This window comes from Parasteatoda tepidariorum, chromosome 2 (assembly GCF_043381705.1).
Source record: "Parasteatoda tepidariorum isolate YZ-2023 chromosome 2, CAS_Ptep_4.0, whole genome shotgun sequence".
NCBI classification, from domain to species: Eukaryota; Metazoa; Arthropoda; class Arachnida; order Araneae; family Theridiidae; genus Parasteatoda; species Parasteatoda tepidariorum.
This window is the reverse complement of record NC_092205.1, coordinates 57317462-57329977: the sequence shown is the minus strand read 5'-3', so window position 1 is coordinate 57329977 and position 12516 is coordinate 57317462. Positions and strand designations below refer to the sequence as shown.

At 32.3% G+C, this 12516-nt stretch overlaps 1 protein-coding gene and 1 long non-coding RNA gene across 2 annotated transcripts in view; one reads left to right on the top strand and one right to left on the bottom strand.

The window, feature by feature from the left end:
- Window positions 1–12516, bottom strand: part of LOC107441722 (SKP1-related A) — a 315013-nt gene that overhangs the window by 177408 nt on the left and 125089 nt on the right. The window lies entirely within an intron of this gene.
- Window positions 4964–12103, top strand: LOC107441723 (uncharacterized). The gene is made up of 2 exons (XR_011636160.1): window positions 4964–5456; window positions 11380–12103. It is a non-coding gene; the product is annotated as an uncharacterized lncRNA (long non-coding RNA).

Sequence of the window (12516 nt, the reverse complement as noted above, 5' to 3'; positions counted from 1 at the left end):
TGATAATCGATCAAATACTCAATTTGTGTTATTTTATGAATAAAAAAATGGAATATATAATAAAGTTATGAATTTTACTTCATAAATATCCTATATAGTAACTAAAATAACAATTTAATAGTAAAATTTGATTATTTACAATGTTAACATTCATTTTAGTAGAATGGGTAGACTCGCCCCATACGAGAGATTTGTCAGCAGTTCTATAAAAATATACAGTAACAGCGTAACTGTTAATATTTTCTAAAATCGATTTCACAGCTTTAAAGAGGGATAAATAGCGATTCCGAAACACCTATCAAAAGCCTTTTTTTTAATATTTACAAAAGTTTGACCACTTGAAAGTTGACAAACTGAAAAAATGGGTCGACTCGCCCCGGTTTACGGTACGTATACAATCAACTTGATTTTTTTAGCTTATGTAAGCTATGTTAAAAAGTAATTTTTGATTGATAATCCTTCAATCAATAATCGTACAACACTATATTATAGTTTAGTCCTAGTTTTACTTTAAAAAGATTTTTTCGAAGTGCTTACCAAGACAATTTTCACGAAAAAATTATATTAATAGGAAAGTTATTCCGCAAATTTTTTCAAAGGTTTTTATGCTGTAATTTATTAAGTTTTTTTTTAAATTATTTTTTTAAGTTTTTAAATAATTATCTATTAAGTTTCTTTAAATTATTATTTATTTTTTGCAAAAAAAGGTGCTAAAATTGGTCCATGGTGCATATCTCACCTCTATACTAATATCGAATCATTAGATTGAAAGTTAATAAAAGTATTCATGCCTTTTCTTTTTTCGGTTTCAGGTTTTCGTAATATTATAGAAGAACTTAGAGTAAAATTGTTCGAAGTGACATTATTGAAAAAAAATTGATGTTTCTTGTAGGAAAGATCTTATTTTAATCTTATTTGACTTCATATAACTTTTTTTTTACAAAGTCATTCAATTTCATAAATCTCAATGTATAAAAATATACAGAATGACAAATTGAGAGTGTTTTTGAAGTGAAAAAATATGCCAAGTACATTTGGCAACAGTGAAAGTGCAATATTAGAAAGCATCTATTATGGCAGCAGATTGAAACGCTAAAAATGTGAGCAATTTAAATTATTGTTAAAGCTTCATCATTTTCACCAATTGGAAACTTGCTGTCGTAAAATATTGGCGAGATATAGTCTTTATTTGCCATTGACAATTTATTAACATTTAAGCTAATTTGTTCAAATTTGATAAAATGTCATCCATTATGGTAATTTTATTTGAAATCAACTCTAACTAATGATTAATTGTAATAACTTCTAATTAACGATTAAACTCATTACCTAAGCTGCAGCAAAAATTTTAAAGGGTGAAATGTCGGGAGCGAAAAAAATGAGGCAATTAATCCGGATTCCGAAAATTCATTTTTGATCTAAGAAAAACAAACAACATAAATAACATTCCTCATAAAGTTCCATACAATCAATATCAAAATATTACTATGCGTACATTAAGAGAGGAAAAAAAACCCTCCATAAACTATATAAATTATATGTACTTAATTTTTTACGTCATTAAACTTTAGTGCTCTTTCTGAGCAATATGTTTATTACTATTCTTATCAAAAGAGATATCTTTCCCAAACTCAATCGCCTTTGCTAAATTACTTCTTTTCGTGTATTGATTTAAAGAAGCTGTTTTCGTCTGCCTCTGTCTGGAGATATAAACCAATCATCGATAACTATTAATAGGATTTGTCAATCTTCTCCATTCTTCCGACATTAAAGATTTTTTTTGGATTTATTAGATTTTTTTTTCTCCAAGAGAGGCATTCGACTTGAAAATAATCGACTTCGTTGCCATTGGATACAGATACGAGTAACAGCAAGTAAGCTACTGAAAACGGCTGTAATACAAATTCGTTTCCGAACCCTAAACGTGAACTTAATGGCAATTTTGTGGGGCTCGCTGGGTGTGGTTCTAAAAAATGATCAACGTAATTTATTCACTTATTGGAAAATATGCCTAAGGTTATTTTTTTACAGAGATGCTAATGCAGACGTCACTCGACTTCTGGAAATCTATCAATAATCAATCAATTGCTGATAGCAACCAATAGGGATACGTTTCTATTGGAATAGGAATTTGAATCGTTCAATAATAATAATGCAAACGATAATTGATTAATTTATCCACGCAGTGATATAGCTAAGCTTATGTCTTGGATGTCTCTATTAGCAGCCTTAGTAAGATCTGGTATTATTGCGTTTCTGGGGACGACTTACCCATTACTAGAATATCATTAGTATCTCTTACCACTAAGCCAGTATAATCTATTATCACAATTAAAATATCACTGTCGTAATTAACAATTTGATGATATTTTAGTGGATCTTGGAAACAGAAATGTACCAAATATTTTAACTACTGACGAATTCGTAGTTTATTTACTGTGCACGATATGATATTGGTAATATTTTAGCTGCCACGGAAACGGTAGAGTACCAAATATTTTAACTACGAAAGCAAAACAAAACTTTTACTGCTTTTTTTTAAACAAAAATTTTACCTTGCACGATTCTTGGAAAGAACCCACAAAAGTACCCACACGTATCAGATCGTATCATACAGAACCGCGAATGCCAATATTACGGCATCAGAATGCGTACGTCGAAATCGCAGATGTTCGAATCGTGATACAATATTAGGATTCGGATTCATACTAAATTTGACTGCATATATATTGGTAGATATTAAAGAAACATCAGTGTAAGGAATAAAAAAATTTAAAAAAAAACATTAGCAAATGGAATACTAATATTTTTAAACAAAAAATTATTTTTCAAAAAGTTTTATAGTTTAATCATGTTATTTTCTGCCTTACCAATCCCACTACAAATATATTTAAAAGAAAATCATTAAAGAATGTGAAATATTTGTGCGTAAAATGTATGATTGTCTTCAGAAAGAAATTACAATCATTTTCTAATGATTTGAGTGCGGCATTTCATTAAGGGTTCGCTTAAGAATTTGGAAATCGAGTACAATATTTCTCAGGTGATATTGAATGCTGTGCACTGTTGTGCATGTGTTGACGACCCACCACAATAAGGCACCAGATATCTGGCATAAAACACCGTTGGAGAGTTAAAAGAATTTATATTTCGCTAATTGTGTCTCTCTACTTTCAATAAACAATTTATTGGCGCAGTGGCCTTAACTCAAAACTTTCACTATCATATCCATCATACTGATTTTACTGAGCCATGTGTCCAAAACAAATCACCGCCTTTTGAAAGTTATCTTTGAAAGAAAAACTAACACACAATTGTGTTGCATGTCATTAGGAGTCAATGCTCAGTACTACTTCAATGAATTGCTTTTTGCTATTCGCTTCCAAGCGTTGAGTTTCTTCACTGACTTCGATTGCACGAACTTGCTACCTACCAACTCTGTCGCATGTAGTTTCTAAGCCACCTTATTCTAATTAACTGTATTCATTGTTCTTCATTCATATATAAATCTGAAGGCTTGTCACCTCGATAAAAAAGATGGTTCACCCTGAGGACTCTAAATATTAAAGTGAGTAGAATATATATCCATATTACTACGGCCCCAAATACTGCAAAAAAAACAGCATAAAAACCTTTGTTAAATTGAAATCCTGCATTATGGACAGACATCACAAAAGAGACAATTAAACATACATTTAAAGTCCCGATGAAATTCGAACCCACTACCACGTTTCATCTTCTTTGGAGGAAGAAAATTTCACTGTGTTTGGCCTATTTTAACTTTTAGCTTATCAGTGCTAAAGCTCTTCGGAACTGTTCTATGTTTGGAAAGCTAACCTGCTCTCATTTTTGTTGTTGTTCTGGTATCTTTAAATTATCTATTAATTTATTATTACACATACATACGCAGGTTTTTGTGTTCAATATGAAAACCGGGATCCTAGATGGTAGGGCATTGGACTCATGTCTGAGAGGTCGTGAGTTCAATCCCCACCGGTGAATAAAATGGTGACTGGTGGCTGCTAAATTTGTCGAGGTCACAAAGTGTTCCACGTTCCCATAACAAATCAGTACTTCTGGGGGGTACTGGATCGGAGATTGAACGTGCTCTGCTTCAGGGCAAAATTACGATCTTCAGATGAATGGTGTGCGAGTGTGTCTTCTCTGTAAAATGGGGTGTGACGTATTAATGTTGCCTCCGAATCATCCGCAGAGACATTTTCCAGACCATCTCCAATAGCTCATTGTGCAGCTTTAGTGTGACGCAAATAAAAGTTCCTAAGTACCATTACTCCAAAACCGACATAAAAGCATTTGTTAAATTGAAATACTGTATTACGGACAAACATCACAAAAGTGAGAATAAAACGTATAGCCAGAGTCACGACGGAATTCGAACCCACTACGATTACGCTTCATTTTGTTAGGAGGATGAACATATAACTGAGTTTGTTTTACTTTAATTTTTAGCCATTCTGAGCTGAAACTCTTTAGAGCTACTCTGTGTTCTTTTAGCTAAACTGCGATCATTTTTGTTACTATCCCGTGTCTTTTGGTCACACCGGCTAAATTTATTTATTTATTGTTACGCATATATATGCAAGCATTTGTTCTCAACACTGGAGAATAAGACTCCGGTCAGCAGATTCCGTGGTTCAATCCTCAACTCCGCTAAGACCCATCGAATGCATGCAATATACGTGCCCATAAAATCTGTTGAATCGAAAGTACCATGGTCAGCTGCTGAGCAGTACCAATGGTATATTGATATGGAGAAATTTCCTTCCCCTTCAGATAAATGTCTAAATTGAGGAAGTAAACCCATTTTAGCTGCATTTATTTATTGTTACACATTTGCAGCATTGTGTGATGCTCATTACAAAGTATTTCTTATAAGCATTTGTCTAGCTGAGAAACTGGCAGTACAAGTTGTAGAGAGAAATCATTAAGATACATCGAGCTAGGATTAAGGCGGGATTCAAACTCGCTACCTCTGCTCTACAGAGCGTTTGATCGAACTCCAAGTCTGCTTGACAGGGTAGGCCCCATTTTAACTGCTTTTATTATTGGTTCATTGGAATTACATACATTTGCAGGTTTGTGTGCTGAATTCAGGCTTTTAAACCTTTCTCAAAAATAAGAACAGATATCACAATACAAAGAAGACAGCATGAAGATACATCCAGGATAACAGCGGGATTCGAACCCGCTACCTCCACGCTTTGCACAGTGTTTGGCCGGCTACACCGTTCGGCCAGGGAGGCCCCGTAACTGTTTTCAGTTGTAATTGAAATCAGGCAAAATTGAGTAACCAATAGCGTTCCAAATTAAACAACTGAAATAATCAAAATTCAGTAACGAAGTTATTCTGCTACTAAAAAACGAATAGCTTCTGCCACCACTTTCTTCTATTTGTGTTTGTCAAGTCCTTTCGCTGGTAACGTTTTCTTTTTGAAGTAAGTATAAAAAGTAAATTTATTAATCTTTGACGTGATAAATATTCTGTAATAGTTTTAGTTTATTCGACGTATATGCTGTTTATTTGGGAAGAAACTTTTTAAAAAAAATTATGAAGCTTTGTGTTCTGTAGAAATTTATTTATTCGTGATGTTGTATAAAAATCGCAACTTACAATAATGTCAAAACAGTTACAAGGGACTCTTAAGTCGTTTTCGGACTAAATTTTGACTTTTTGTTCCATTCGATAAAGTGTATTAACATAAAAATTAAAAAGCAAAATTAAACCAGCTTTTAAAACTTCATTTTTTTTAATATAGCAGGAATAAAGTAAAAAACTTTCATTGTCGCTCAAAACAAAGTCACTGAAACAACTTTATAAAAATATGGTTTATTATACTTTGAATATTTAATTTGTAAACTAAAAAAATATTGTTTTTCTCTCTGTCAAACTGCGGTGTACGACAGTTGTGCAACGAAAACTTTATAAAATCGTTTTAATATGCAGTAAACCAAATATGAATGCTGAAGGCATGCGTGACGCATGAATAATGGTGAGTAAAATAATGAAATAGAATTTCGTAACACTGGTAATGATAAAGGACATACGTGGCACAAGTATCGCGACGCTAGATATGAAATTCTTAGACTTATAAATTATTTAAAAAATGTGTCTGCTTTTCCTGGGACGAGATATTCTCTGAACTCTGCTGAATACTCTAGTAGATAATTTGATTAAAATTTTTTAAAAAAAGAGGAATAATTTTTGTGCTTCAGAATCAAAATGAAAAATTAAATTTAAATTTTTCATTTTCATTAATTAAACATACAAAAAATAAATGTCCTTTTATTATAAAATATTGCTGCATGCGTATTAATGTTAAAACAAAATTCTAATTATTTCAGTTGACTATTAATTCTCTCTGTAGTGTTTAGAAAATCATCGAAACTTTTAATCAATGATTAATCTTCAGTTGGAATTTCATCACTTTAGCTCAGTGTTTCCCATACTTATGACTTTTGTGTACCCTTTCTAAATTTTTCGTAACGCTGTGTACCCCTAACAAAAAAATGAATAGATTTTTTACTGTTAAAAAATTGCACAAAAGTTAATTAACCACTAACTGTTGACACCACTAATTATTAACTGTTAACTCTGCAAAAAATTGCCAATAGGTAATTGCCAATTGCCTGGCCAAAATTGCCAATACATAATCGTAAATTTTCATGGTTGACTTTGATTTTAAATAAAAAAATTTTGAAATTTTCGTTTGTTGCAAGATATTTCGCATAAGAAAGCGCATCCCCGCTAAACTGTTCTCGTACCCCTGGGGGTACGCGTACCACACTTTGGGAACCGCTGCTTTAGCTAGTCAGTAATTTGCATTTGGAGATACATAATATGACAAATTCTGTTTGTAGCAGTTGGAAAACTAGCATTGCAGTCAAGCACAGAGGTGTTATAAGTTCTATCTAGCTGATGGTCGGGCATTTTTATGTAACATAAAGTTGACGATAAATGCTATTCATACTGGTTAAGAAACCATTGCATGTATTGCTATCATTTAGAGCTCCAGAGGAAATTTTATTTTAGCTACTAGTCGGGGATTTCTTTTTAACCAAAATTTTCTATTAGCAATAATGTGATTCTATTTGAAACTGTCGAAACATCTAAAACTTAGGATATCATCCACAGAGCTGCCAACTTTTACGCATTTGGCGTAAAATTTTATTTCTGTAAAGTGGTAGTAAAATTTATGCTTTCTATATATTCCTTCCATTTATAAACTTAATTTAAAATCTTTTTGACCACCACTATTTGCAAAATATTTAATCATATATATTGATATAAAATACTGTCGTATTTGTCCACTTAAGCTTTATTCAAAAACAGCATATGTTTCTGCCTAAAAATGTAATTTAAATTCGAATTTACTACCACTGAGGAAAACCATCCTCGAAAGGATTAAAAGTTGGCAGGTATGCATCCAGCTCAGAGCTTGTTCAAGTTTTAGTGCTTTAGTTAAAATGTAGGAACTTTGGTAGACATTAAATTTATTTCGGCAATCATATCCCGATAAATTTTTCTCGTCAAAGAACAATTAAGACCAGTACGGAGTTCCAGATAAAATTTAAGTATTCTAGCTGACTTTAAAATAGTATTGAGGGAAATTAATTATAGACTATATCAACCTTCATCTAACAAAAGGTATCTCTAGATGGGTTCAAGTTAACATCTCTTATATGCTAGGGAATTGGTATTCAATATTTCTGGTGGTAGTTACGCCACAGTATAAAATTATATACGCGACAAATTCCCTCTTTCGATACTATTGCGATAAATTTTGCCCGTATCGATCAGGAAACAGTTGAAACTTACAAGCTTCTTTAGCACGCTTTATAAGCTTAGGAGATTCTGCAAAGACTTTTAGTGCTCCCACTTGTTGGAACCTTCTATTGCACAGGATTCTATTATTACAAACACTAAAACTAGTAAGTAAAAACGAATTAAATAAACTGTAAACCATTAAGTATTTAAGTGTTTGGTTTTAACTTTTTGATCCAGAATTAGTCCAAAATATCGTTTAATTTCGCTAAGTTTTCGTAGTATCGCGTATGTGTTTAGGTGTTTTTTTGCAATATAGCAAACTTTTGAGAAGTTAAAATTCTAAATTCAATAAAAAATTATTGTACATTTAGGTCTTTATGAAATTAACTTTTCAAAACTCCATTTTCATAAAGTCAAACTTCCTAATATCAATGCCTTTCAACATAGATGAACTTTTGACATCAATTACAAGGAAATTGCATAAAAATATTTCTTAAAAAAATAGCCTATATTGAATCTATTTAAAAACTTTTATATAAGTGTAAACTTTTAAAGCATTTTAAGTCAGAAGCAAACATTTCGGAGACTATGAGGTATAAAACAGAATCCTAAACTTTCTCGTTTGGATATTGGCTGCTGAAAATTATTTTCAATACTCTATGGTTACTATAATATGCTGCTTGGTTTTAATTTAGTGACTGCAATGATGCCCATTAGTTATTTTCACTGTTAAAATCAATCAATTTTAAAAAATTTTTCATCGAACAACCTAACACAATATGCAGCTGTTAAAGTTTTAGAACTGACCTAATAAATCTTGAAAATACTATATAAATTACTCGCTCATTTAATGTCTCGAAGTAAAGCTTCATCTGTAGCAATAAACTTAAATTCTGAGCTGTAAGAGCTTCTAAAATTACCTTAAATTAAGTCTGGTTTCAAATTCTAACTTTTGGGTTTTCTCAATGTCGTAGACATTCGTGGACCTTTGTCAAATTTTTTGATTTCGAAAGTTGTAAAAAGGAATCNATCCTCAACAAGTATAGACGTCTTAAAGATATCTATGATAGACGTAATATGGCTAATAAACACAATTATGTTAACAAATACAAACGATTATGTCGGAGCTATAACAAAAAAATACGCTTTATATTTCATTTAATGCAGAAGAATCTAATGAAGATCAGCTTATTTGAAACTCTGAAATGTCACACCCATATGTAACTTGGTGAATGATAGATACTTGATACAAAAAACAAAACAAAAACATAAGCACACAGCTGTTTGGCGATTTGCGAGAAGCTCCTTTAACACCGATAGAAATTTTCGCCAACCCTTTTACAATCTACGGTATGTTTTGTCAATACGCGAACGGGAAATAGTTATTATAATAAATAGCAATTTTGCGTGCATGGAAAATTCCCTAACGTATTGACTACAGAAAACTCTCGTCTGTCAAAGCAGTTGGAGTGAAGATATACGCTTAAAAAAAAACCGTGTAAGAGATATTTCGTATCTGTTACATTATTACGTCTCAAAAGTAAAAAGCTACTTTTGCGTAAAGTTAAGACTAAATTTGTCATTCTTTTGCTTTATAAAGTCTTTTCCTTTCGAATTTTTTTCGATCAAATGCAATTCTGATCTATACCGTAAGCAAAATAAAATCTGAAAAAGAGAATAATTTTCGGTACATTGAACAGATTTTCGTTTACCTCAAACCGGAAGAAATTTAGGAAACTTTCGGTGTATCCATCCGCTTATGCTATACTTACATAGCGATGTGTGAACAGGCTTAATATTCTAGGAAGTTTTATTATTGTAATTTGTATTTAAATGTACGCTTAATGTTACCATTCATACGAGTTTACTGTAATTTATGAATTCTAACGGGTCGTGAGCCTAAAATAAATTTATCAAAATTAATATCACAACATAAAGTGTAAGGTTTTCTATGTTTTGAGTGTTATCCCTTTGGCGATATTTGTGTAAAATAGTGCAGTTTTATTTTGGGTAGCATCATAGCAAGCTTGCGGAATCCTCCTAATTCATTTGTCTGTTTCGTTGAAAGTTTAATTGAAAGAACGCGTTATATTGAAAACTGTATAATAATATTGGATGGCTCGTTTAAATTTTATCAATTTAGTTTCAGACTTAGCTTGAAGCGTTTGATCAGACTACATAGTGCTTTTAATGTTTGGCGTAGTATAGCAGACTTCGGATCTTGTACCATTAAACTTTACATATTTATCTAACGATAACCAGTTTGTGTTTTTCACTGAGATATTTTTCTTCAAGAAGCTTAGCTTCAGGAAATCACTGGTCACATGATCCAAAGGTATCGTAAACATCTTTAATTCCTAGTGATTTTTTATTTATTTTTTACACCATACTCAGTTTATAAGTTAGATTTAATTATATTGAGTAAAATTGTTTTCCCATTAAGTAGCAGATTATGGCTTTTGTGCCATGGAACATCCTTTTCAACGTTATAACAAGGCCGAACGTTGATAAGAATTATGTTTGGTGCTCCAGAGCAGCGTTTATTTCATAAAAAATGGCAACAGTTTGTTTTCTGGAAATCCTGATACTTAAATCACATGCGTAATTATATTTCCCTACGATAATTTCTTTTACTTCAGAAATAAGGAAAATGGTAGATACTTTAAAGGTTCATGAAGACAGTGTTGAACTGCCTTGGCAATTCAAAAAAGGAACAAATTCGCGAAAAAATGGTTTAGGATAACAAACTGAATCATGTAAACAAGAAAAAAATATATAATAGTTCTTCCTTTTTAAATAAACCTATTTTAAAATAAACCTATTTTAATTCAACAATTTTGAACATGGATGTAAAAAATAAAGATCTGCTGTGAAGCTTATCTCGCCTCCTAAAAGTAGTCTCGTTTCTAAAGTTTATATTAGACTGCATTAAAAAAAGTAGTTGCAGTTAACTACAAAACAATGTAGTTTTTCAGATCACTGGTTAAAAGAGATGACAAGTGGTAGTAAATTATGAGATTAGCACAAATTAGAGTTGAAAATCAGGAATTGCAATAAAACATGTTCAATTCAAAATCTATGTATTAAAACTTGTAACACGAATCTCTTGATGTAGCAGGAGGAAAACTAATTTTCAAGCATAGTTTTCTATAGCTACATAGACCTACCTAATCTGCGCATAAATGCTGATTTCAAGCTTAGCTTACGCCGCTAATTTTGTAATTTCAATCTATATTTTTTTTTCTTTGCAGCATACATAATTTTTGCACTGTTTCATTTTTGTTTCAGTTAAGGCTCATTGCTGGTTGTATTTTGAATTTAGCGCAGTATGCCTGATTCCTGTTATATAACCATTACTCTACATCTAATCCTCTGATTGTTTTATAACTATCTTCATTACATTTCGCTTTTAGACAGACTATGCAAGAAGGGTATTATTGCACAACTATCTGACTCGATTTCTCGTTATATTGCGAATTTCAATCTCAATTTTTGCTGCGATAAATGAACACATGACCGAGCTTCCGTGTAACGTTTGTACTTACCATTAAAATACTTCAGTTGGAAATATATTCAATGTTTATTTTTATTAGGGGCAAGAATGATTACCGAAACCTCAGCCAAGTCACAGAAAAAGATTCAGGAATCAGATGCTGTTGCAAATCACCTGGATCACGAAACAAGCGAGGCAACATCAGAAAGTGATTTGAGTAACTTTTCGGTGCAACTCTGCTGTAGTTCATCCGCCGATGTGGCCGACCTGTTTGAAACGGCTGGGACGACAGCCAGCTTCCAGCTAGAAGTCATCGAGACAGCAACAAAGGATCTTGCCAGAAAAATAAAGAATGAGACTAAGAACCATTGCGCGAAGATAAAGGAAATGGGTATGGATGAAATAATAAATAAGAGAAGACCCTCGTCGGAAGTTTTGAAAGAATGCTCTCAAATGATAACTGAAACCATTCAAAGTATGGAGGAACAGTTGCATTTCTTGATTGATTGTAAAAAGTCAAACATGCGACTCGTTAAAGACTATGTGTTGAAGGATATAGCTGACTCTGTAGAAAAATCATTGGAACCAGAAGAAAAGATGCTTTTCGACCATAAGAATGCGGGAGTTGCAGCCACCGTGTGCCGTAAATCTGTAATGACTATACACTTATTTTTAGAATGCTTTTTCGTATTTGGTGCATATGTTTATGCATGTAAAAAATCTATTATACCTTTCTATTTCTGATTCAACTTTAGTTCTATAGTTTAATTTTTCTGATTGTAAATTCTTTTCGAGATTTGGCATTAAATTTGTTTGCAAATCAATGACTTATTTTCAATGCATAGAATGGTAGTTAGCCTAATTAAGCAATTTTGCTTTTATTTTCGCGAAACAAATAGCAGATAGTCTGTCCATGGAAAGAACTTCCCTCGCCATTCATCTGGATCATTGGCCCCAACTGTGGTTATGAGGTTTAACTATTTCCAGTCGGGGTGCCTGGTCAATATTTACGACATGTTTTGGCTCAGGCCGGAGAGGCTAACGGATGAAACTCCCCTCTTTTAAATGCGCTATTTCTTGTTTTTGTAGCAGCAGACGGCCTTAGACTTTGTGGCGAAAACAGTTCTTTCCATAGACAAACTGTACTTTACACCATAAAACTAAGTTCTAGACAAAATGCTTTATCAAATCGTGGATTACCAGTAGACTCGAGCGTGTCCTTATTAGAATCTATACA